The sequence below is a fragment of the Amblyraja radiata genome, chromosome 45 (genome assembly GCF_010909765.2).
Source record: "Amblyraja radiata isolate CabotCenter1 chromosome 45, sAmbRad1.1.pri, whole genome shotgun sequence".
NCBI classification, from domain to species: Eukaryota; Metazoa; Chordata; class Chondrichthyes; order Rajiformes; family Rajidae; genus Amblyraja; species Amblyraja radiata.
In genome coordinates, this window is record NC_046000.1 from 7,910,598 (window position 1) to 7,937,452 (window position 26,855).

Genomic DNA, 26,855 nt, shown 5'->3' on the forward strand with positions numbered 1-26,855 from the left:
TTAAAATTTCACCTTTAAATGTACTCCATTTCTCTTCCACATCTTTCCCATAAAACAAAATGTCCCAAATTACTCCTTTTAAATCCTTTCGCATCTCCTCAAAGTTAGCCTTTGTCCAATCAAAAATCACAACCCTAGGTCCGGTTCTGACCCTCTCCATAATTATATTGAAACTAATGGTATTGTGATCACTGGTCCCAAACTGTTCCCCAACGCATACCTCTGCCACCTGACCCGTCTCATTTCCTACAGGAGGTCCAGTACCGCTCCTTCTCTAGTAGGTACTTCTATGTATTGCTGCAAAAAACTATCCTGCACACATTTTACAAACTCCAACCCATCCAGCCCATTTACAGAATGTGTTTCCCAGTCTATGTGTGGAAAATTGAAATCTCCCACAATCACTACCTTGTGCTTACTACTAATATCTGCAATCTCCTTACATATTTGCTCTTCCAATTCTCGCTCCCCATTTGGCGGTCTATAATACACCCCTATAAGTGTTTCTACCCCTTTCCCATTTCTCATTTCCACCCAAATAGCCTCCCTAGACGAGCCCTCTAATCTATCCTGCCAAAGCACTGCTGTAATATCTTCCCTGATAAGGAATGCAACACCTCCATCTCTTGCCCCTCCAATTCTATCACACCTGAAGCAACGAAATCCTGGAATATTCAGTTTCCAATCACAGCCCTCCTGCAACCATGTTTCACTGATCGCCACAACAGCATACTTCCAGGTTCCAATCCAGGCTCTGAGTTCATCCACCTTTCTTACAATGCTCCTAGCATTAAAATATACACATTTAAGAAACCCACCCTCTCTTATTCTCTGTTTATTGTCTTTTTCTTCTCTCTCCCCTACATTTTGGGTCAGAGTGCTACCATTCTCTGCCTCCTGCCTCACACACTGACTGCTATCTTTCCCAATTTGAGTCCCTCCCCCCAACCATACTAGTTTAAAGTCTCCCCAGTAGCCTTTGCAAATCTCCCCGCCAGGATATTGGTCCCCCTCGAGTTCAAGTGCAACCCGTCCTTTCTGTACAGGTCACACCTTCCCCAAAAGAGGTCCCAATGATCCAGAAACTTGAATCCATACCCACTGCACCAGTCCCTCATCCACTCATTTATCATCCACCTCGCTCCATTCCTACTCTCAGTGTCGCGTGGCACAGGCAGCAATCCTGAGATTGTTACCTTTGCAGTCCTTCTCCTTAACTCTCTACCTAACTCCCTAAATTCTTCTTTCAGGACCTCTTCTCTTTTTTTACCTATGTCGTTGGTACCTATATGTACCACAACCTCAGGCTCCTCTCCCTCCCATATCAGGATTTCTTGGACACGTTCAGACACATCCCTGACCCTGGCTCCAGGGAGGCAAACTACCATCCGGGTCTCCTGTCTGCGTCCACCGAATCGCCTATCCGACCCCCTGACTATAAAGTCCCCTATTACAATTGCCCTCCTCTTCTTTCCCTTACCCTTCTGAGCAACAAGACCGGTCTTTATGCCAGAGGCCCGGCCGCTGTCGCTGCCCCCAGGTAGACTGTCTCCCCCACCTTTACTCAAACATGAGTACTTATTTTCAAGGTGTACAGCCACCGGGGTACTCACCAGTCCCTGCCTCTGCCTGTTGCCCTTCCTAAATGTGACCCAGTTTTCTGTCTCCCGTGGTCTTGGAGTGACCACCTCCCTGTAACTCCTATCTATGACCTCCTCGCACTCCCTGAGCAGACAGAGTTCATCAAGTTGCTGTTCCAGGTTCCTAACACGGTCCCTTAGGAGCCCCATCTCGACGCACCTGGCGCAGATGTGGACATCTGGAGGGCACTCAGACTCCATGACCTCCCACATCTGACATCCAGAACAGTAAACTGCCCTGGTCCTCATTCTCCCCCTTAACCGAATACAATAAAGCCTTACCCGGGACACAAGCCAATCAGCTGCTTCCTCTAGTCCGTTTGACCAATCAGAGGCTTCCACCTAACTCCTTCTCTGGAAGTGAGATCTGCGAATGGAACGCTGCAGAATTTGGTCGCTCCTCCCTCTGTCACGGCTCCCGGGCCTCTGTTGAGACAAGCCCCGCGATGGGTTTTTAACTCACCACACGGAGGTCGCTCCTCCCTCTGTCACGGCTCCCGGGCCTCTGTTGAGACAACCCCGCGATGGGTTTTTAACTCACCACACGGAGGTCGCTCCTCCCTTTGTCACGGCTCCCGGGCCTCTGTTGAGACAAGCCCCGCGATGGGTTTTTAACTCACCACACGGAGGTCGCTCCTCCCTCTGTCACGGCTCCCGGGCCTCTGTTGAGACAAGCCCCGCGATGGGTTTTTAACTCACCACACGGAGGTCTCTCCTCCCTCTGTCACGGCTCCCGGGCCTCTGTTGAGACAACCCCGCGATGGGTTTTTAACTCACCACACGGAGCTCGCTCCTCCCTTTGTCACGGCTCCCGGGCCTCTGTTGAGGCAAGCTCCGCGATGGGTTTTTTTAAACTCACCACACGGAGGCCGCTCCTCCCTCTGTCACGGCTCCCGGGCCTCTTGGTCTACTATATCCTAAAAATGATATATACTAACTAACTAAAATGTTTATAACATTACTAACCTACCCTTTTTTGTGTGTGGGAAGGAATTAGGCACAACATAAACATGGAAAAGATCTAGATGTGAAGTTTTGTATAACACCTTTGTACCTGCTTATATGGTAGTTAAAGAATGGGATATTATGTAAGAATCCCGGGTGGATATATATGGTAAAGTTTAGATTAGATTAAGATTAGACAAGTTGGAAAGGCATATATACTTATATAACTGTGTATATGTTGTGTTTTATATTAGTTTTTTTTATTTCTTATGCCTCTTCCTGACTTCTTTCGGTTTTCACTGGTGCTGGTTTGATAAATTCTTATAAGAAAAGACAAGATATAAAAACAAGGTCTGTAACTTTTTATGGGGCTCTACTAAGGGGGTGTAGCTCAATGTATAACAACATTGAATCCTTTATTTGTCATTCAGACCTTTCGGTCTGAACGAGATGCCGTTGCCTGCAGCCATACATGTAATAATAAACAACACGCAATAAACACAAATTAACATCCACCACAATGAGTTCACCAAGCACCTCCTCACTGTGATGGAGGCAAAAGTCTTAGGGTTGCTGTCTCTTCCCTCCTCTTCTCCCTCTGCGCTGAGGCGATACCCCACCGGGCGATGGTAAGTCAGTCCCGCGGTTCAAGCTCCGCGGCCCGGGGGTGGTCGAAGCTGCCGCCCTCCAGTCCAGCGGACGCAGTTGTTGCCACGGGAGCTCCGGAAAACAGGCATCAACCTGTGACCCGCGAGCTCCCGACGATGACATCCACTGCCCCGCGTCCGAGTCCCGGATCCAGGTCTCCGCCGCCAGAACGCCGCCTCAGCCACCGGAGAACCGTCTCCGCCCCGCACCGGGCCGCCCATACGGGAGCGTCTCAGCCCCGCACCGGGCCGCCCCCATGGGAGCGCCTTCCAGCCGGGAGCCGGGCCGTTCTCATGGGAGCGCCTTCCAGCCGTGAGCCGGGCCGCCCACACGGGAGCGTCTTTCAGCCGGGAGCAGGGCCGCCCACACGGGAGCCACATCAACGGAAGTCTATAAATGTTTTGCCACCATCGGTGGCTATTCGTCTTTAAGGTACCTTTTCTTAGATACCTTAATAGCACTTTTTTTTAAAAGCACAATCAAGACTCTTATTTGTTTTGTTTTTTTTGTAATCAATTGTATATCACATTTTTTCTTTCTTTTTTTAAGGCACTATATAAGAAGGAGATGCAATATAAATCTAAAAACTTGGGATGACCACCCAACTCCCAGAACTCTGAGGTATTTGGTTGCACCATATGATTCAGGAATACTATCTTGATTTATAATGCAAGACGATAGACAAATAAAAAATGGAGGAATTACATTCTGTAGTTGGAATATAAGGGGTGCCGATGAGCCAATTAAGAGGTGTAAAATGTTTGCTCATCTAAAATCTTTGAAAAGCGACAACGTGTTTGCAGGAAACTCACATGAAACAACAAACACAGATGAGATTAAAGGCGAAGTGGATTTGTCAAACATACTACTCATTTACTTCTAAATCAAGAGGTACGGCTATTCTTATTCGAAAAGGTATACCTTTTAAATTAAAGAATACTATATCAGATAAAGATGGAAGGTATATTATAGTTTCGGGAGAAATTTATGCAACCCCACTAACTATGATACATATTTACGCTCCGAATGTTGACAATTTTTTGATAATATTATAGATATCATATCAGAGTTTAATTACCAAAATGTGATAATAGGGGTGGACCTAAACTGTGTTTTAGATTCATATCTAGATAAATTCGCAAAACAAAGAAGAAGTAATTTAAAATCATAGACTAGTAAACTTCTAAATACATATATAAAAATACTAATATAATAGATGTATGGAGATCAGCTAATCCAGTTGGAAGAGAATACTCGTTTTACTTTTCGGTACATAAAACTTATTCAAGAATTGATTATTTTTTAGTGGATATGAAATTAATGCCATATACAATCAATCCAACATACCAAATTAGTAGTATTTCAGATCACTCTCCGTTGACATTTTCAGTAAAATTTGAGGGGATGCCGGGTAAAAAATATTTTTGGAGGTTTAATACACATATTTTAAATGACTTAAAAAGCTATCAATATTTAAAACAACAAATGAAACTTTTTTTGATACAAATGATACACCAGGTACTTCGCCTTCTATATTATGGGAATCTTTTAAGGCATTTATTAGGGAAATTATAATTTCATATCAAATTTTTCAAAATAAAAAGAATAAGACAGAACAAAAGTTGTTAGAACAAGAAATCAGACAGTTAGAGTCAGATAATGCTAAATATTCCACGACAGATAAACACAATAAGATAATATTACTGAAATTTAAACTTAATCGAATTTTATCGGCAAGAATCATAAGATTATTCAAAATTACAAAACAGGAACAGTTTCAGTTTGGTAACAAACCACATAAGCTTTTAGCTCGCCAATTGAAAAAAACAAGAAAAGGAAAATACTATAACTAAAATTAAATCAGAGAAAGGTGAATTACTATCACTACCTAAAGATATTAATAATAGATTTGCTGAATTGTATCAACATTTATACACATCTAAAGCTAAAATAGAATATAGTAAAATAATCATTTTTTTAGATAACTGCAATCTTCCAAAACTGGACCTTTTGGAACGAGGAACTTGGAGCTCAAATTACAATCAATGAAATAGGTGAAACAATAAAATCGTTGAAAAATGGTAAGACACCGGGACGAGATGGTTTTAGTAAAAAATTTTTGAGATAACGACCCCTTACTTATTTAATTTATATTCCCACGCGTTGAAAGAAAACAAATTACCTGAAACATTAGCAGAATCAACTATTACACTTATTCCAAAAAAGATAAAGATTTAGAAGATCCGGGCTCATATAGAGCTATATCACTTTTAAATACAGACCAGAAAAACTTAGCAAAGACTTTAGCAAGAAGATTAAGCAAATATATTAGTAACTTGATAAACCCTGATCAAACGGGGTTTACACCCAAAAGATACTCATTTAATAAATTGAGACGCCCGTTTAATATAATGTACTCACATAACGTAGAAGAAGAAGATATCTATATTACTAAAAGTCTGTTCTTGACCGGTTTTGGCGATCTGTGCTGCGATTTCCGAGAGAACGCCGCCACCTACGGCCGTCATTTTTGGCCACCTCGCTCAGAGCCCCCCTCCGCCGCATGTGTGCCGAGGATTTTTCCAGTCGATGAAAAATGATAGATATATTAATGATTTTACAACATTCCCCATTCTCTCTGCTGCCCCCGCTGGTGGCAGGACGGATGGACTACAAAACCAGGAAGTGGTGTGCCGCAATTAGTCTGCAAGCTGGAGGAGGCAGAGGGTCAGGTTTCTCTGAGCTGTGAATAACACTGAACACGTCCACACAACTGTGAGTAAGTACCCTTAATGTGGTTTGAAAATGAAAATATGGTTAAAGTAAAAAACACTGCCTGTAAATGGTTGTTTGGGCGGTTTGGGTTGGAAAAAAAAGGCACTCTCTCTCCCACTCTCCTCTCTCCCACTCTCCTCTCTCCCCCTTTCCTCTTCCCCCCTCTCCTCTCCTCCCCTCTCCTCTCCCCCCTCTCCTCTCCCCCTCTCCTCTCCCCCCTATCCTCTCCCCCTCTCCTCTCCCCCCTATCCTCTCCCCCCTCTCCTCTCCCCCCTCTCCTCTCCCCCACCCTCTCCTCTTCCCCACCCTCTCCTCTTCCCCCTCTCCTCTCCCCCCCCTCTCCTCTCCCCCACTCTCCTCTCCCCCCTCTCTTCTCCCCCCTCTCCTCTCCCCCCTCTCCTCCCCCCCTCTCCTCTCCCCCCTCTCCTCCCCCACTCTCCTCCCCCCCTCTCCTCTTCCCCCCTCTCCTCTTCCCCCTCGCCTCTCCCCCTCTCCTCTCCCCCTCTCCTCTCCCCCCCTCTCCTCTCTTCTCCCCCCTCTCCTCTCCCCCTCTCCTCTCCCCCCTCTCCTCGCACCCCCTCTCCTCTCCCCCCTCGCCTCTCCTCACCCCATCTCCTCTCCCCTCCTCTCCTCTACCCCCCCTCACCTCTCCCCCTCCCCTCTCCTCTCCTCTCCCCCCTCTCCACTCCCCCACTTCTCTCCCACCTCTCCTCTCCTCTCCACTCCACTCCATCCCCTTCCCCACCGTCCCTCCCCTAAACATCCCTCCCCTCCACACACCCCTACCCCCTTTCCTCCACCCCCTCCCCCTCCCTGCTCCCCACCTCTCCACCTCCCCTCACCTCTACCCTCTCAGCACACCCCCCACTCCCCCTCTCCCCCTCTCCTCTGCCCCCTCTCTTCTCCCTCTCCTCTCCTCCCCCTCCTCTCCCCGCCTCTCCTCTCCCCCCCCTGTCCCCCCTGTCCTCAACCCCCTCTCCTCTCCCCCCTCTCCTCCCCCCCTCTCCTCTCCACCCCTCTCCTCTCCCCCACCAACTCCTCTTCCCCCTCTCCTCTCCCACTATCCTCTCCCCCATTCTCCTCTGCCCCCTCTCTTCTCCCCCCTCTCCTCTCCCCCCTCTCCTCCCCCCCTCTCCTCCCCCTCTCCTCGCCCCCTCTCCTCTTCCCCCCTCTCCTCTTCCCCCTCTCCTCTCCCCCCTCTCCTCTCCCCCCTCTCCTCTCCCCCCTCCCCTCCCCCCCCCTCCTCTCCCCCCTCTCCTCTCCCCCCTCTCCTCTCCCACCCCCTCTCCTCTCCCCCCCCTCTCCTCTCCCCCCCTCTCCTCTCCCCCTCCCCTATCCACCCCCTCACCTCTCCCCCCTCCCCTCTCCTCTCCTCTCCCCCCTCTCCCCTCCCCCCTTCTCTCCCTCCTCTCCTCTGCTCTCCACTCCACTCCAACCCCTTCCCCATCGTCCCTCCCCTAAACCTCCCTCCCCTCCACACACTCCTACCCCCTTTCCTCCACCCCCTCCCCCTCCCTGCTCCCCACCTCTCCCCCTCCCCTCACCTCTCCCCCTCTCAGCACACCCGCTCACTCCCGCTCTCCCCCCTCTGCTCTGCCCCCTCTCTTCTCTGCCCCCTCTCTTCTCCCTCTCCTCTCCCCCCTCCTCTCCCCGCCTCTCCTCTCCTCCCCTCTCCCCCCTGTCCTCAACCCCCTCTCCTCTCCCCGCCCTCTCCTCTCCCCCTCTCCTCTCCCCCCTCTCCTTCCCCCTCTCCTCTCCCCCCTCTCCTCTCCCCCCTCTCTCTCTCCCCTCTTTTTCTCCCACTCCTCCCCTCCATCCCCTCCCCACCGTCCCTCCCCTCCACACACCCCTACCCCCTTCCCTCCACCCTCCCTGCTCCCCACCTCTCCCCCGCCCCTCACCTCTGCCCCTCCCCTCCCCTCACCTCTCCCCCTCCCCTCTCCCTCCCTCCCCTCGCCTCACCCCCCCTCTCTCCCCCTCTCTCCCCCTTACTCTATCTCTCTCCTCCCCTCGACCCCCACCTTTCCCCTCTCATCCACCCTCCCTCTTCTCCTCCTCGCCACCCCCTCTCCCTCTTGCCCCTCTCTATGTGTTTCTGCCCCATCGCTCTCTGCCCTCACTCTCTATCCCCCCTCCCCCCTCTCTAGATGTGACTGCAAGTTGGAGGCTATGCGTCAGTAGATAGGGTGGTTATGGGGTAAAGGAGAAAATTAATAATATTAATATAATATCAAGGGGGGTAATTAGCGTGAGTGTGGGGGGGTGGGGGGTAGTTAGTGTGTGTGACGCTGCATGCCGCCTCCCCCCCCACAACCGCACGTTGGGGGAACAGACCCAACGGGTCTGCACTTGGTCTAGTATTAATTATTTCTTTGGACGCAGAGAAAGCATTTGATCAGGTAGAGTGGCAGTACTTATATAAAGTACTGCACAAATTTAATATGGGAGATAATTTTATTACATGGGTAAAATTATTGTATGATAAACCGATGGCAAGAATTTTAACTAACAACATGTTATCTCGAAAATTTAAATTATCAAGGGGTAATGAGTATAGAAGTTACGATTTGAGTATAGAAGTTGGGATGTAATGTTAAAATTGTACAAGGCATTGGTGAGACCAATTCTGGAGTATGGTTTACAATTTTGGTCGCCCAATTATAGGAAGGATGTCAACAAAATGGAGAGAGTACAGAGGAGATGTACTAGAATGTTGCATGGGTTTCAGCAACTTAGTTACAAACAAAGGTTAAATAAGTTAGGTCTTTATTCTCTGGAGCGCCGAAGGTTAAGGGGGGACTTGATAGAGTTCTTTAAAATGATGAGAGGGATAGACAGAGTTGACGTGGACAAGCTTTTCCCATTGAGAGTAGGGAAGATTCAAACAAGAGGACATGACTTCAGAATTAAGGGACAGATGTTTAGGGGTAACATGAGGGGGAACTTCTTTACTCAGAGAGTGGTAGCTGTGTGGAATGAGCTTCCAGTGGAAGTGGTGGAGGCAGGTTCGATTTTATCATTTAAAATTAAATTCGATAGGTATATGGATGAGAAAAGAATGGAGGGTTATGGTCTGAGTGCAGGCAGATGGGACTAGGGGAAAATAATTTTTCGGCACGGACTTGTAGGGCCGAGATGGCCTGTTTCCGTGCTGTAATTGTTATATGGTTATATGGTTATTAATAGGCAGGGATGTGCGTCATCACCCCTGCTATTTGCCCTTATGACAGAACCTCTGGCTGAAAGTATAAGAATTCATCCGAATATTCAGTGCTATAATACTAGGGACACAAATAATAAAATTGCATTATATGCAGACGATATACTTTTATATATTACAAAGTCACGAACGAGCTTACCAAATTTATTAAATTTAATAGAGGAATTCGGGTCTTTTTCTGGATATAGAATAAAGTGGAATAAAAGTGAAATCATGACGTTAAAACCTCAAGAACCTACACACTTACTGACGTTCCCCTTTAAAATCGCAACAGAAAAATTTAAATACTTGGGTATTCAGATTACTAGAAAATATAAAGCATTATTCAACGCTAATTTTATACCTTTATTAAATAAACAATACGCTGATTAAATTTTGGAAACACTTCCTTTATCATTATTAGGTAGAATAAATGCAATAAAAAATGATCTTCCTACCACAATTACTATACCTATTTCAGTCTATACCGGTATATATACCAAAATACTTTAAAATAAATTAGACTCTAATAATACTAATTTTATTTGGGACTATAAATCACATAGAATTAAAAATAACTTTTATGTAAACCAAAAGATGTCGGGGGACTCTCACTCCAGAATTTTACGTATTATTACTGGGCAGTGCATATTAAGAATATAATGTATTGGCTGGACAGTTCTACCCAACAGACAGAATGGATAAAAATGGAGAAAGAGGATTGACTTCCTTGTAATATAGGAACGATCCTCTTCTCCCCGAAAAAACTGAACAACACAATACATAAGAAGAACCCCATTATATATGGTACAATAAGAATTTGGAAACAAATAACATTATCTTTAAAATTAAGAAAATGTTAATGAAAATTAAGAAATGTTAATGCCAATAGCGAATAACCCTTTATTAAAACCATCCCTTATTGATGAAACATATAACAAATGGGAAAGTCTCGGAATTAGAAGGTTCGGGGATATGTACGAGATGGGAAACCTACTATCATTCCAACAATTACAATTAAAATTTAAATTGAAAAACAACCAATATTTTAATTATCTTCAGATTTGCGATTTCACGAAAAAATACATACAAGGATATCAAAAAATAACTCCTGAATTAGCATCATCATCCTTTATTGTCATCATGCAAAGCAACAAATTGTACAGTGCAAAATGAGAAGACGTTTTTCAGGGAATACCGGAGCATCGCACATTAAACATTTCACACATAAATAAAAACAATCCAGTTCCTGATAAAAAAAACAGTACGAATAGTTTAAAAAAGTGCAGGTAAAAAAGCAACATTAAAATACAATGTAAAAAAAGTCATAAAATATCCAGGGCAGCTGATTTAAGTGACCAGAGCCAGTGCCAGAGTTATTACTCAGTGCCAGTTATTAAATTGTCAGTGTAAGAGCAGCAGAATCAGGTGGAATGATTGTTTAGCAGCCTCACAGCCTGTGGAAGGAAGCTGTTTAGCAGTCTGGTTACCATATAATAACCATATAACAATTACAGCACGGAAACAGGCCATCTCGACCCCTCTAGTCCGTGCCGAACACATAGTCTCCCCTAGTCCCATATACCTGCGCTCAGACCATAACCCTCCATTCCTTTCCCATCCATATAACTATCCAATTTATTTTTAAATGATAAAAATGAACCTGCCTCCACCACCTTCACTGGAAGCTCATTCCACACAGCTACCACTCTCTGAGTAAAGAAGTTCCCCCTCATGTTACCCCTAAACTTCAGTCCCTTAATTCTCAAGTCATGTCCCCTTGTTTGAATCTTCCCTACTCTCAGTGGGAAAAGCTTTTCCACGTCAACTCTGTCTATCCCTCTCATCATTTTAAAAACCTCTATCAAGTCCCCCCTTAACCTTCTGCGCTCCAAAGAATAAAGCCCTAACTTGTTCAACCTTTCTCTGTAACTTAGTTGCTGAAACCCAGGCAACATTCTAGTAAATCTCCTCTGTACTCTCTCTATTTTGTTGACATCCTTCCTATAATTAGGCGACCAAAATTGCACACCATACTCCAGAATTGGCCTCACCAATGCCTTGTACAATTTTAACATTACATCCCAACTTCTATACTCAATGCTCTGATTTATAAAGGCCAGCACACCAAAAGCTTTCTTTACCACCCTATCTACATGAGATTCCACTTTCATGGAACTGTGCACAGTTATTCCCAGATCCCTCTGTTCCCCTACATTCTTCAATTCCCTACCATTTACCATGTACGTCCTATTTTGATTTGTCCTGCCAAGATGTAGCACCTCACACTTATCAGCATTAAACTCCATCTGCCATCTTTCAGCCCACTCTTCCAACTGGCATAAATCTCTCTGTAGACTTTGAAACTCTTCTTCATTTCCCGCAACCCCACCTATCTTAGTATCATCTGCATACTTACTAATCCAATTTACCACACCATCGTCCAGATCATTGATGTACATGACAAACAACAGTGGACCCAACACAGATCCCTGTGGCACCCCACTCGTCACTGGCCTCCAACCTGACAAACAACCATCCACCATTACTCTCTGGCATCTCCCATTCAGCCACTGTTGAATCCATCTTGCTACTCCACCATTAATACCCAACCATTGAACCTTCTTAACCAACCTTCCATGAGGAACCTTGTCAAAGGCCTTACTGAAGTCCATATACACAACATCCACTGCTTTACCCTCATCAATTTCCCGAGTAACATCTTCAAAAAATTCAAGAAGATTAGTTAAACATGACCTTCCAGGCACAAATCCATGTTGACTGTTCCTAATCAGACCCTGTTTATCCAGATGCTTATATATATTATCTCTAAGTATTCTTTCCATTAATTTGCCCACCACTGACGTCAAACTAATAGGTCTATAATTGCTAGGTTTACTCTTAGACCCCTTTTTAAACAATGGAACAACATGCGCAGTACGCCAATCCTCCGGCACTATTCCCGTTTCTAATGACATTTGAAATATTTCTGCCATAGCCCCTGCTATTTCTACACTAACTTCCCTCAATGTCCTAGGGAATATCCTGTCCGGACCTGGAGACTTATCCACTTTTATATTTCTCAAATGTGTCAGTACTTCCTCTTCTTTGATCCTCATAGTTTCCATAGCTACTCTACTTGTTTCCCTTACCTCACATAATTCAATATCCTTCTCCTTGGTGAATACCGAAGAAAAGAAACTGTTCAATATCTCCCCCATCTCTTTTGGCTCTGCAGATAGTTGGCCACTCTGACTCTCTAATGGACCAATTTTATCCCTCGTTATCCTTTTGCTATTAATATAGCGGTAGAAACCCTTCGGATTTACTTTTACCTTACTTGCCAAAGCAACCTCATATCTTCTTTTAGCTTTTCTAATTTCTTTCTTAAGATTCTTTTTACATTCTTTATACTCCTCAAGCACCTCATTTACTCCATGCTGCCTATAACTATTGTAGATTTCCCTCTTTTTCCGAACCAAGTGTCCAATTTCCCTTGAAAACCATGGCTCTTTACAATTTTTACGATTTCCTTTCAACCGAACAGGGACATAAAGATTCTGTACTCTTAAAATTTAACCTTTGAATGTACTCCATTTCTCTTCCACATCTTTCCCATAAAACAAACTGTCCCAATTTACTCCTTTTAAATCCTTTCGCATCTCCTCAAAGTTAGCCTTTCTCCAATCAAAAATCTCAACCCTAGGTCCAGTTTTGTCCCTCACCATAATTATATTGAAACTAATGGTATTGTGATCACTGGACCCGAACTGTTCCCCAACGCATACCTCTGCCACCTGACCCATCTCATTTCCTAACAGGAGGTCCAGTACCGCCCCTTCTCTAGTAGGTACTTCTATGTATTGTTGCAAAAAACTATCCTGCACACATTTTACAAACTCCAACCCATCCAGCCCATTTACAGAATGTGTTTCCCAGTCTATGTGTGGAAAATTGAAATCTCCCACAATCACTACCTTGTGCTTACTACTAATATCTGCAATCTCCTTACATATTTGCTCTTCCAATTCTCGCTCCCCATTTGGCGGTCTATAATACACCCCTATAAGTGTTGCTACCCCTTTCCCATTTCTTAGTTCCACCCAAATAGCCTCCCTAGACGAGCCCTCTAATCTATCCTGCCAAAGCACTGCTGTAATATCTTCCCTGATAAGCAATGCAACACCTCCACCTCTTGCCCCTCCAATTCTATCACACCTGAAGCAACGAAATCCTGGAATATTTAGTTTCCAATCACAGCCCTCCTGCAACCATGTTTCACTGATCGCCACAACATCATACTTCCAGGTGTCAATCCAGGCTCTAAGTTCATCCACTTTTCTTACAATGCTCCTAGCATTAAAATATACACATTTAAGAAACCCACCCTCTCTTATTCTCTGATTATTTTCTTTTTCTTCTCTTTCCCCTACATTTTGGGTCAGAGTGCTACCATTCTCTGCCCCCTGCTTCACACACTGACTGCTAGCTTTCCCAATTTGAGTCCCTCCCCCCAACCATACTAGTTTAAAGTCTCCCCAGTAGCCTTTGCAAATCTCCCCGCCAGGATATTGGTCCCCCTTGAGTTCAAGTGCAACCCGTCCTTTCTGTACAGGTCGCACCTTCCCCAAAAGAGGTCCCAATGATCCAGAAACTTGAATCCATACCCACTGCACCAGTCCCTCATCCACGCATTTATCCTCCACCTCGCTCCATTCCTACTCTCACTGTCGCGTGGCACAGGCAGTAATCCTGAGATTGTTACCTTTCCAGTCCTTCTCCTTAACTCTCTACCTAACTCCCTAAATTCTTCTTTCAGGACCTCTTCTCTTTTTTTACCTATGTCGTTGGTACCTATATGCACCACAACCTCAGGCTCCTCTCCCTCCCATTTCAGGATTTCTTGGACACGTTCATACACATCCCTGACCCTGGCACCAGGGAGGCAAACTACCATCCGGGACTCCTGTCTGCGTCCACAGAATCGCCTATCCGACCCCCTGACTATAGAGTCCCCTATTACAATTGCCCTCCCCTTCTTTTCCTTACCCTTCTGAGCAACCGGACCGGTCTTTGTGCCAGAGGCCCGGCCGCTGTCGCTGCCCCCAGGTAGGCTGTCTCCCCCACCCTTACTCAAACATGAATACTTATTTTCAAGGTGTACAGCCACCGGGGTACTCACCAGTCCCTGCCTCTGCCCATTGCCCTTCCTAACTGTGGTTGTCCGGGCTTTGATGCTGCGGTATCTCTTTCCTGATGGCAGGAGATCTAGATGTGTGTGGCGTGGGTGCAACCTGTCCTTTGCTATGCTCAGTGCTTTTTTCAGGCAGCGGCTCTGGAACAGTTCTTGTACCGAGGGTAGCGAGACACCAATGATCCTCTCTGCTCCCCTCACTACCCTCTGCAGAGACTTCCTGTCTGAGCAGTTACAGTTGGAGTACCACGTGTTCATGCAGTTCGTGAGTACAGACTCCACCGTGCCCCTGTAAAAAGTCCTGAGGATGTTGGTGTGAGACCTGTTTGAGTTTCCTCAGGTAGTGCAGTCGCTGATGGGCTCGTTTGACAACCCCAGTGATGTTCCTGGGCCAGGTGAGACTATCTGTTATTTGCACTCCGAGGAACTTTATGCTCTCCACTCTCTCCTCCGTGGTGCCACTGATGTTGAGGGGTGTGTGTTTGGGCTACGACCTCCTGAAGTCGACAATCATCTCCTTTGTTTTTTCTACGTTTAATTCTAGATTGTTGTTGACGCACCAGTCCACTAGGTATTTCACTTCCACCCTGTACATTGTTTCATCCTCTCCACTGATGAGTCCCACCACTGTAGTGTCATCTGCAAGTTTTATAATCCTGTTGTCCCTGAATCTAGCAGCACATTATTGGATGAAGCAATGAATATTAAAGCTGACTCATAAAAATTAATATCATATTTATATAATAGAATTTTAAATATAGATCTACCATCGACAGAGGTACTTAGAGAAGAGTGGGAAAGGGAACTAATGAAAACAATTACGAAGGTTACATGGGAAAATTACTTGATATATATTCACAAATGTTCGATTAATGTAAGACATAACCTAATTCAATTAAACATTTTACAAAATCATATTATTAAAAAACAAGATTGAACAAATTGTATCCAAATATATCCCCCATTTGTGATAAATGTATATCCCAAAACGCAACTATAACACACTCTTTTGTTTCCTGCATAAAACCTTATAGATTTTGGAGTGATATTTTTAAAATATTTACAGAATTATTTAAGATAAGAATGGAACCTAATACTGAAATGATTATATTTGGAGTAATGGAAGATGGGAATAAATTGAACACATCTCAAAATGTTTATTTTAATTATGGTTTAATAATAGCAAAAACATTAATACTTAAATTTTGGAAAAATACATCAATACCAACGCTTAAAATGTGGATTGCAAGCATGTTGGACACCGCACATCTTGAGGAAATGCGATTCCTCCTGATGGATGAATCAGACCAATTCATAACGAGTTGGTCTCCATTTGTCGTCTTTTTGGAATCATATGGTGCAACACAATTGTAAAAGCTAACTGTTTCAGGACTGGACGTTTCAGGATGGTCAAGATTATAAACAATAATCTCCTTACTTCTTTTCATTATGTCTTATTTTCTTTTTCCTATTTTCTTTACTTCAGCTATCTTCATTCATTCGTCTTTTTTCTTTTTCTTCACACACTTCTCACATCTTTCTATCCTTTACTATTTAATTTCTTTTTCTTATTATCTTTCTTTATTATAACAAAAAAAGAAGAAGCTGTACATAAAATGTATTATGAAAATATATATTAGGCGCTTTGGTGCCATATAATTGTACTTCTAATAAAATAAAATATTTAAAAAAATAAAAAAATACGGGAAGATTAAAATAAGCCTAATGTGGAATTAGAGTGAATGGGTAGTTGATCGTTGCCATGAACTTTGTGGGTCGAATGCCCCGTACATGTGCTGCTTCACTCTCTACCGAAACAGAAGGCCCACCGACTGAAATACACTGACAAACAAAAATGCACACGGCACGGATTCTTATTAGATTGTTAAGACACAGCAGATACATATTTCCTCAGCATAATACATGTTTAAACAGTGGATGAAAACAATGTGGACATAAGCAGCACAACGAGTCTATGCTGATCTCAGTTCAATTCCACCAATTCTTCATAGCCTGTGGTCACTTTCTCTGCATCTTCTCGAACAATTCCGCGCTGCCCTCGCCATTGCATCGGAATTAATTGATCATGTTCGGAAATTTTGGAATAGATAGGTGCTTTCGATTAACCACACGTGATCTTAGTGAGAAAGTGCACTTGATGGACGTCGTTGCGAGGTCGCTGGAGCTTTGCGGCAGCCAAGCGATGTGGAGCAACAGCAATATTTTTAGTCTTTTTTCTATTAGAAAACAGTGCGTGCGTATCTTTAATAACGATACGTGTTACGTAGACAGAAAATTAAAGAATGACATTTAAATCTTTAGATCTGCTAATACGCCAATTCTAGGTGTACAGCCACAGAACAAAGTGCACATGACAATATGTTTACTACAGAGGGAGGGCGAGTGTTTAACTTTTGGGAATGTCTACCATATTGGCAAAGCCATTGAATGCAAAGACAAAAAATGCAATTTTAGGTATCAGTTTTCTACAATGTCAAATAAAATAGGCAAGATTCACATTAGAGTACTGACGGGGAATGTATCCTGGCCAGTCAGTGTCAGTTATATATAGAATAAATTTACACCAGCATCCACATGGTCCTTTAACCAAGCGACGTTTTCTCTTTAATAGGGAGTGACATTTCGTTCAACCACGTGGATTTGTTTGCGTCACGCTTGCTTCGCTCACACACTTTGTTCAACGCCGAGGGATCTTTTCATTTCCTTCTCTCCTTATATGACTGAATGTCACAATTGCTGTGGTTTTGATGCTATGTCTGCCCTTTACAACTTTGCATACTTCTATTAGATCCCCTTTCAAACAGCGGCGTTCCAGAGAAAACAATAGAACGGCATGAATGCCAAAGTCTTAGCTGACGAAAGGCGGAAGCACTAGTAGACATGGTGGTAAATAAGGCATTTGGTATGTTTGCCTTCCTTGCTAAAGGCATTGAATACAATTGTAGCGAAGAGTTGATGCAGCTCTATGGGATTTCGCATCCCTCTTACTCCATCAATCTGGCTCATTTCTATCCCCTTACGCCCCGTTACTCCATAATAATAATAATAATGGATGAAATTTATATAGCGCCTTTCTAATACTCAAGGCGCTTTACATCGCATTATTCATTCACTCCTCAGTCACACTCGGTGGTGGTAAGCTACTTCTGTAGCCACAGTTGCCCTGGAGCAGACTGACGGAAGCGTGGCTGCCAATCTGCGCCTACGGCCCCTCCGACCACCACCAATCACTCACACACATTCACACACAGGCAAAGGCGGGTGAAGTGTCTTGCCCAAGGACACAACGACAGTATGCACTCCAAGCGAGATTCGAACCGGCTACCTTCCGGTTGCCAGCCGAACACTTAGCCCATTGCGCCATCTGTCGTCCCGACCCTTGACCCTTACTTCCAGCCTTCCAACCCCCCGAAGCTGGCTGCCTCCCTGGCTACCTTACTCTCCAATGATCGCTCCCTCCCAGCCCCTTACACCCAAGCCCCTTACACCCCGTTCCAACCTATTTCCCTCCCAAGCGTTTATGCCTCCTAGCTGGCAGTCTCCCATTCAATTACACACCCAACCTCGTTCCTCCTACGCGCCTGCCCCCCAAGCTTCGTGCCTCCCTGTTCCTAACTCTCGCAAGTTGGCTGCCTTCCAGCCCTTACTTCCGAAAGGTGCCCTCCCAATCCTTACGCCCCAAGCTGACTGCCGCGCAGACTTACTCTACCAAGCTGACTCCTTCTATCACATTACGACCCGAGGTTGGTTGCTCCCTGTCTCTTACTCTCCCAAGCTGGCTGCCTCCCAGTACATTGCTCTCTAAACTGGCAGCCTCCCAACAACCTACTCTCCAACGCTGGCAACGTACCACCCCTTTTCTCCCCATGATATCTGCTTGAAAACTTCAAGCCTGCTGCCTCCTTGCCCGTTACATCCCAAGCCTTCTTCCTCCAAGTCCCTTATTTCTCCAAGCTGGCTGACTGCCTGTCCCTTACCCCCCCTCCCAACCCTGCTGAACAGGCCCCTTACAACCACACGCATGCCATCAATTTTCTCCCCAGCACTGGTTCCCTCTCAGCCCCTTGCTCCCCCCCAAACTGGATGCCAGCCAGCCGATTACCCCCCAAGTTCACTGCTTCCCAACACTTTACTCCCCGAAGCCTACTGCGTCCCAGCCCCATACTTCCCAAATACCTACTAGTGCATTATTTCCTCTGGTCACTTGTCTCGCAGCCTCTTTCCCCTCAACCTACCTGCCTCACAGCCACCTACTGCCTCAAGCTGATTGCTTCCCAGCGCCTTATTCGTCCAGGTCCCTTTCTCCCCAATGCGTGGTACTTCCAGACTTCTTAATACCCCAAACTGACTGAGTTACAGCCTCTTACTCGACCATGCTGGCTGCCTGCCATCATCTTAGTCCGCAACGCTGGCTCCCTCCCAGCCCATGCTCACACCCTCGTAGCCCGTTATACTCTCCAATCTGGCTCTTGTCATGCCTCTTACTCCCCCAAGCAGGCTCATCCCCAGCTCTTTAATTCTCGAAGCTAGCTGCCTCCCACCATCTCCGTCATAGCGAGCTGTTTACTCCCTCTTATTCCCCAGCCCAGGTGGCCGTCTGCCAGCATCTTATTCCCCCAAGCGAGCTGGCTGCCTGCCACTTACATCCAATGCTGGATAATTCGCAGACCTATGATTTCTCACGCCAGATGCAGTTCAACCCCTTACTTCCCGTAATTGGTTGCCTCCCAGATCTATACTCCCCTAAATAGGCAACCAAATCCATTTTATCATCGTTAATTGTCTCCGATCAACCTATTCCCGAACTCTGGCACACTCCCATCCCCTTTGTACCACACGCTGGCTTGTTCCCAGCCCATTACTCCCCTCGCCTGGACGGGCTGAATCCAAGCTCATTACGCTTCCAAGCTGAGTGCCTCCCAGACCCAATGATCTCCCATTCTAGATGCATCCCAACCCTTTACCGCCTGAAAGTGGCTTACATTAATCTCCCACTAGCTGCCTCCCAACCCTTTAAGCCCCCAAACTGTATGTCTCCAAGATCATTACAACACCAAGCCTGATGCAACCCAGCCCCATTGATCCCCATTCTGTCTGCTTCTAATCCCCTTACTCCAACACGTTGCCTGCTGCACAGTCCCCATACACGACCTATCTGTCTGCCTCCCATCACCTCACACCGCAACGCTGTCTCCCTCCCAGCCACCTGACACCTCCGTGCTTGTCTCCCCCAGCCCCTTACACACCCCCATTTGGATACCTCCTTATACCCCCAAGCTGGATGACGCTCTTATTATTCCCCCAGTTTCGCTGCCGCCCAGCAGATTACGCCCCAATTATTACTGCCCCAAGTTCACTTTACGCTCCCAGTTTCGATGACTCCATGACCCAAACTGCCACAAGCGGGATGCATCCTTGCCCCTTACTTCCGTCAGCTTGTTGCCTTCCAGCCCCTTACAAGCGGGCTGCCTCCCTGCCCCCTCCCCGTTTTTTTTGCCTCACAGCCCCTTATGGCTGCCTCTCTCTCCTTAAATCCCTCAAGCACGCTGCTTCCCATCCTCTAAGCTGGCTGTCTCATATCACATTGCTCCCCCAAGCCTAGGTCCCATCGAGTCCCCTAATCCGCCAACCTGGCTTCCTCCCAACTCCTTACTTCTTCAATTCCGCTGCGTCGTAGCCACTTACTCCCCCAAAATGATGCCTCCAGACCCATACTCCCTGAAGTAGACTGCCTCTCAGCCCCTTAATCCCCCAAGCTTTCTGCCTCCCAGCCCCTAACTTCCCCAAGCTGGATGCTTCCAAGCTCCATACTCTCCCAAGCTGACCGCCTCTCAGCCGCTTACATCCCCAAGCCAGCTGCCTCACAACCCCTTTCTCCTCCACAGATAACGCCCAGCCTCGCCACTTTGGTAACTCGGACTTTCTCCCCCTTGCTGATTCCTTCGACCCTCGCCGCCCCCCGGGACCGCCAGCCTCATCGCCGCACCGGGCCCACCCGACATCGCTGTCGCACTGGCCCCGCCGAACATCACAGCCGCACGTGACCCTCCTAACATCGCCGTCGCACCGGGCCCATCTAGCATCGCTGCCGGGCCGGGCCCACTGAACATCACCGTCGCACTGTGCCCTCCCAATAACGCCGCCGCTCCCGGCCAATCCTACATCAGTGCCGGACCGGCCCTACCGGGCATCGCCGCCAGACCCGACCAACCGGGCATCGCCACGGACCGGACCTACCGGGCATCGCCACCGGACCGTGGATGTTTATGTAAAATATGTTGTGTCTTGGGTCTATTTGTTTGTAATGTATGGCTGCAAAACGGCATTTCGTTTGGACCTCAAGGGGTCCAAATGATAATAAATTGAATTATATTGTATTCTACCGTCTCCACCGCCTCACAGCTTTTTCCCATGGGAAGAAGTCCTCGTCCCCCATTGATAACCCCCTTTCCCGTCACCAACGCACCCCCTCCTCGTGGGCCTCCGGCTTTAGAACTCTTCATCCAAAACTGCCGTCGCGACATCAACCGCCTCAACTTCTCCACTCCCGTGTCTAACTACAATCTCCCCCCCCCCCCCCCCCACCATGAACGTACTGCCATCGACTCACTCGGCAACAACACAGATTGGGTTATCAAACCCGCAGACAAGGGAGGTGCCGTGGTAGTCTTGCGCGCCGATCTCTACAAAGCTGAGGCCACGCGCCAACCCTCGGACACGTCCTCCTGCCTACCCATGGACAATGACCCCACTGACGAGCACCAGGCCACCATCTCCAGCACCATCACCGACTTCATCAACTCCGGCACCCTGCCCGACCGAGCCTCCAACCTCATGGTTCCCCAGCCCCGCACGGCCCGATATTAACTTCTTCCCAAAATCCACAGACCTGACTGGCCCGGTAGACCCATTCGCTCTGTCATCGTTCCCCAGCCCCGCCGAACTCATTTCCAAATACCTTGAGTCCATCCTTTCCCCTTGGTTAAATCCCTCCCTACCTATGTCCAATACACCTCAGACACTCTCCGTCGTCTCCGCGCATTCCATTCTCTAGGCCCTCACCCCCTCATCTTCACCATGGACGGCCAGTCACTCTACACCTCCATCCCCCACCAGGATGGTCTTAAAGCCCTCCGGTTCTTCCTCGACCAGAGAAGCAACCTATACCCGTCCACTGACACTCTCTACCGCCTAGCGGAGCTGGTCCTTACCCTCAATAACGTCACGTTTGACTCCTCCCATTTCCTCCAAATACAAGGCGTAGCTATGGGAACACGCATGGGCCCCAGCAATGCCTGCCTCTTTGTCTGTTACGTCGAGCAATCCTTGTTCAACACGTACCAGGGCCCCATACCCGACCTCTACCTCCGCTACATCGACGACTGCTTTGGTGCCACCTCCTGCACCCGCACATAACTGACTGACTTCATCCACTTCGCCACTAACTTCCACCCGACACTCAAATACACCTGGACCATTTCCGAAACTTCCCTACCATTCCTTGACCTAACTATCTCCACTGCAGGTGATAGACTTCTGACCGACATCCACTATAAACCTACTGACTCCCATAACTATCTGGACTACACTTCTTCCTACCCGGCTTCCTGTAAGGATTTCATCCCCTACTCCCAATTCCTCCATCTACGCCGCATCTGCTCCCAGGATGAGGCGTTACACACCAGGGCATCTGAAATATCCTCAGCTTCAGGGAACGGTTGTTCCCCTCCTCCACCATAGATGAGGCTCGCACCAGGGTCTCTTCCACACCACGCAACACTGCTGTCTCTCCCCATTCTCCCACTCGCAACAAGGGCAGAGTCCCCCTAGTCCTCACCTTTCACCCCACCTGCCGTCACATACAACAAGTAATCCTCCGTCAGTTTAGCAACCCCCAACGTGACCCCGCCACTCGCAACGTGACCCCACCAGCATCCACATGGTCCTTTAACCAAGCGACGTTTTCTCTTTAATAGGGAGTGACATTTCGTTCAACCACGTGGATTTGTTTGCGTAACGCTTGCTTCGCTCACACACTTTGTTCAACGCCGAGGGATCTTTTCATTTCCTTCTCTCCTTATATGACTGAATGTCACAATTGCTGTGGTTTTGATGCTATGTCTGCCCTTTACAACTTTGCATACTTCTATCAGATCCCCTTTCAAACAGCGGCGTTCCAGAGAAAACAATAGAACGGCATGAATGCCAAAGTCTTAGCTGACGAAAGGCGGAAGCACTAGTAGACATGGTGGTAAATAAGGCATTTGGTATGTTTGCCTTCCTTGCTAAAGGCATTGAATACAATTGTAGCGAAGAGTTGATGCAGCTCTATGGGATTTCGCATCCCTCTTACTCCATCAATCTGGCTCATTTCTATCCCCTTACGCCCCGTTACTCCATAATAATAATAATAATGGATGGGATTTATATAGCGCCTTTCTAATACTCAAGGCGCTTTACATCGCATTATTCATTCACTCCTCAGTCACACTCGGTGGTGGTAAGCTACTTCTGTAGCCACAGTTGCCCTGGGGCAGACTGACGGAAGCGTGGCTGCCAATCTGCGCCGTGGCTGCCGACCACCACCAATCACTCACACACATTCACACACAGGCAAAGGCGGGTGAAGTGTCTTGCCCAAGGACACAACGACAGTATGCACTCCAAGCGAGATTCGAACCGGCTACCTTCCGGTTGCCAGCCGAACACTTAGCCCATTGCGTCATCTGTCGTCCCGACCCTTGACCCTTACTTCCAGCCTTCCTACCCCCCGAAGCTGGCTGCCTCCCTGGCGACCTTACTCTCCAATGAGCGCTCCCTCCCAGCTCCTTACACCCAAGCCCCTTACACCCCCTTCCAACCTATTTCCCTCCCAAGCGTTTATGCCTCCTAGCTGGCAGTCTCCCATTCAATTACACACCCAACCTCGTTCCTCCTACGCGCCTGCCCCCCAAGCTTCGTGCCTCCCAGTTCCTAACTCTCGCAAGTTGGCTGCCTTCCAGCCCCTTACTTCCGAAAGGTGCCCTCCCAATCCTTACGCCCCAAGCTGACTGCCGCGCAGACTTACTCTACTAAGCTGACTCCTTCTATCACATTACGACCCGAGGTTGGTTGCTCCCTGTCTTTTACTCTCCCAAGCTGGCTGCCTCCCAGTACATTGCTCTCTAAACTGGCAGCCTCCCAACAACCTACTCTCCAACGCTGGCAACCTACCACCCCTTTTCTCCCCATGATATCTGCTTGAAAACTCCTTCAAGCCTGCTGCCTCCTTGCCCGTTACATCCCAAGCCTTCTTCCTCCAAGTCCCTTATTTCTCCAAGCTGGCTGACTGCCTGTCCCTTACCCCCCCCCCCTCCCAACCCTGCTGAACAGGCACCTTACAACCACACGCATGCCATCAATTTTCTCCCCAGCACTGGTTCCCTCTCAGCCCCTTGCTCCCCCCCAAACTGGATGCCAGCCAGCCGATTACCCCCCAAGTTCACTGCTTCCGAACACTTTACTCCCCGAAGCCTACTGCGTCCCAGCCCCATACTTCCCAAATACCTACTAGTGCATTATTTCCTCTGGTCACTTGTCTCGCAGCCTCTTTCCCCTCAACCTACCTGCCTCACAGCCACCTACTGCCTCAAGCTGATTGCTTCCCAGCGCCTTATTCGTCCAGGTCCCTTTCTCCCCAATGCGTGGTACTTCCAGACTTCTTAATACCCCAAACTGACTGAGTTACAGCCTCTTACTCGACCATGCTGGCTGCCTGCCATCATCTTAGTCCGCAACGCTGGCTCCCTCCCAGCCCATGCTCACACCCTCGTAGCCCGTTATACTCTCCAATCTGGCTCTTGTCATGCCTCTTACTCCCCCAAGCAGGCTCATCCCCAGCTCTTTAATTCTCGAAGCTAGCTGCCTCCCACCATCTCCGTCATAGCGAGCTGTTTACTCCCTCTTATTCCCCAGCCCAGGTGGCCGTCTGCCAGCATCTTATTCCCCCAAGCGAGCTGGCTGCCTGCCACTTACATCCAATGCTGGATAATTCGCAGACCTATGATTTCTCACGCCAGATGCCGTTCAACCCCTTACTTCCCGTAATTGGTTGCCTCCCAGATCTATACTCCCCTAAATAGGCAACCAAATCCATTTTATCATCGTTAATTGCCTCCGATCAACCTATTCCCGAACTCTGGCACACTCCCATCCCCTTTGTACCACACGCTGGCTTGTTCCCAGCCCATTACTCCCCTCGCCTGGACGGGCTGAATCCAAGCTCATTACGCTTCCAAGCTGAGTGCCTCCCAGACCCAATGATCTCCCATTCTAGATGCATCCCAACCCTTTACCGCCTGAAAGTGGCTTACATTAATCTCCCACTAGCTGCCTCCCAACTCTTTAAGCCCCCAAGCTGTATGTCTCCAAGATCATTACAACACCAAGCCTGATGCAACCCAGCCCCATTGATCCCCATTCTGTCTGCTTCTAATCCCCTTACTCCCACCTGCCTGCTGCACAGTCCCCATACACGACCTATCTGTCTGCCTCCCATCACCTCACACCGCAACGCTGTCTCCCTCCCAGCCACCTGACACCTCCGTGCTTGTCTCCCCCAGCCCCTTACACACCCCCATTTGGTTACCTCCTTATACCCCCAAGCTGGTTGACGCTCTTATTATTCCCCCAGTTTCGCTGCCGCCCAGCCGATTACGCCCCAATTATTACTGCCCCAAGTTCACTTTACGCTCCCAGTTTCGATGACTCCATGACCCAAACTCCCACAAGCGGGATGCATCCTTGCCCCTTACTTCCGTCAGCTTGTTGCCTTCCAGCCCCTTACAAGCGGGCTGCCTCCCTGCCCCCTCCCCGTTTGTTTTGCCTCACAGCCCCTTATGGCTGCCTCTCTCTCCTTAAATCCCTCAAGCACGCTGCTTCCCATCCTCTAAGCTGGCTGTCTCCTATCACATTGTTCCCCCAAGCCTAGGTCCCATCGAGTCCCCTAATCCGCCAACCTGGCTTCCTCCCAACTCCTTACTTCTTCAATTCCGCTGCGTCGTAGCCACTTACTCCCCCAAAATGATGCCTCCAGACCCATACTCCCTGAAGTAGACTGCCTCTCAGCTCCTTAATCCCCCAAGCTTTCTGCCTCCCAGCCCCTAATTTCCCCAAGCTGGATGCTTCCAAGCTCCACACTCTCCCAAGCTGACCGCCTCTCAGCCGCTTACATCCCCAAGCTAGCTGCCTCACAACCCCTTTCTCCTCCACAGATAACGCCCAGCCTCGCCACTTTGGTAACTCGGACTTTCTCCCCCTTGCTGATTCCTTCGACCCTCGCCGCCCCCCTGGACCGCCAGCTTCATCGCCGCACCGGGCCCACCCGACATCGCTGTCGCACTGGCCCCGCCGAACATCACAGCCGCACCTGACCCTCCTAACATCGCCGTCGCACCGGGCCCATCTAGCATCGCCGCCGGGCCGGGCCCACTGAACATCACCGTCGCACTGTGCCCTCCCAATAACGCCGCCGCACCCGGCCAATCCTACATCAGTGCCGGACCGGTCCTACCGGGCATCGCCGCCGGACCCGCCCAACCGGGCATCGCCACGGACCGGACCTACCGGGCATCGCCACCGGACCGTGGCACCGCGAACATAGCCGCCGCACCGCACCCGACTCATCTCGTCGCCTTACCGGGCTGGCCAAGCCGCGCCGCCCCAACGACCATCCGCCCACCGGGACCTTCCACGCATCTGGTCCGCCGTTCTCGCCACTGCACTCATACCATCTGGTCCGTTGACCCTAGCCACTCCACCTCCCTTCAACAACCCACAGCCGTCGCCTTACCTGGAGCCTGGATTCTGCACTGGGCCTGAAACCTCCACGTTGCTAACTCCCGCTCTCCTGGGTTTGACTCCACTGGATCCTAGTGCCACTCTGCCCAGCCTGGTTAATCTCAGTGGCAGTTCCATTGAGTCTTCCCCATCCCCAGGACTATGTGAACCCTGCTCTTCCCCACCCATACCACAGTCCTCTCACCCCACCCCCCACCAGCCACCACCTCCCCACCACACATCGCCTCGTCCCCAGTCCACCCACCTGCCTTTCTCCGGACCCAACTCCCATCCCTGCCGGGTTTTCACCATTCCTCCGACCTCCCCCTCTCCGACACCGAACGGTCTGTCTTCAACAGAGGTCTTACATTTGTCCTCCTCCGTCCCCACCTCAATGAATTCCGCGCCCACCACGACTTGGAGATCTTCTACCGTCTCTACCGCCTCACAGCTTTTTCCCATGGGAAGAAGTCCTCGTCCCCCATTGATAACCCCCTTTCCCGTCACCAACGCACCCCCTCCTCGTGGGCCTCCGGCTTTAAACTCTTCATCCAAAACTGCCGTCGCGACATCAACCGCCTCAACTTCTCCACTACCGTGTCTAACTACAATCTCC